Raw genomic sequence first — 444 nt, 5'->3', positions numbered from 1 at the left:
AAAGGTGAAATTTTGTAGAAAAAAGGTGAAATTTTGTGGGTTTCTAAAGAAAATTCCAATGCATTCCTAATGCATTATTTATTCCCAGTTTTTTGGGAATAACTTTGGGAAAAATTGGAATTTTAACACCAAAAGTCATAGCACCTCTTTCGGGATCAAGACACATGTTTTGATGTATATATTACCGGGGTTTTCTCAAAGCTGTGGGACGAGTTACGCGCCAAAATTTGGCGGAAGAATAATAATAAGCCCGAAGGAATATTAATAGATGCCTCCTCTCAGCTGTTCTAGCTGTAGAGGCCTCGGAGCTGAGCAACCGTGGCACTAATAATCTGAATGTAGAAGTGCTGCAGTCAGTATAGGACCTCTGTGTGTGTGTGTGTGTGTGTGTGTATGTGTGTGTAAGTGTGTGTGTGTGTGTGTGTACGTGTGTAAGTGTGTGTG

The sequence above is a fragment of the Seriola lalandi genome, unplaced genomic scaffold, assembly GCF_002814215.2.
Source record: "Seriola lalandi dorsalis isolate HSWRI2012SDOR001 ecotype SW California unplaced genomic scaffold, Sedor1 jcf7180002054655, whole genome shotgun sequence".
Taxonomy (NCBI): Eukaryota; Metazoa; Chordata; class Actinopteri; order Carangiformes; family Carangidae; genus Seriola; species Seriola lalandi.
The sequence above is the reverse complement of the archived record's forward strand: the minus strand, read 5'-3'. Positions refer to the sequence as shown.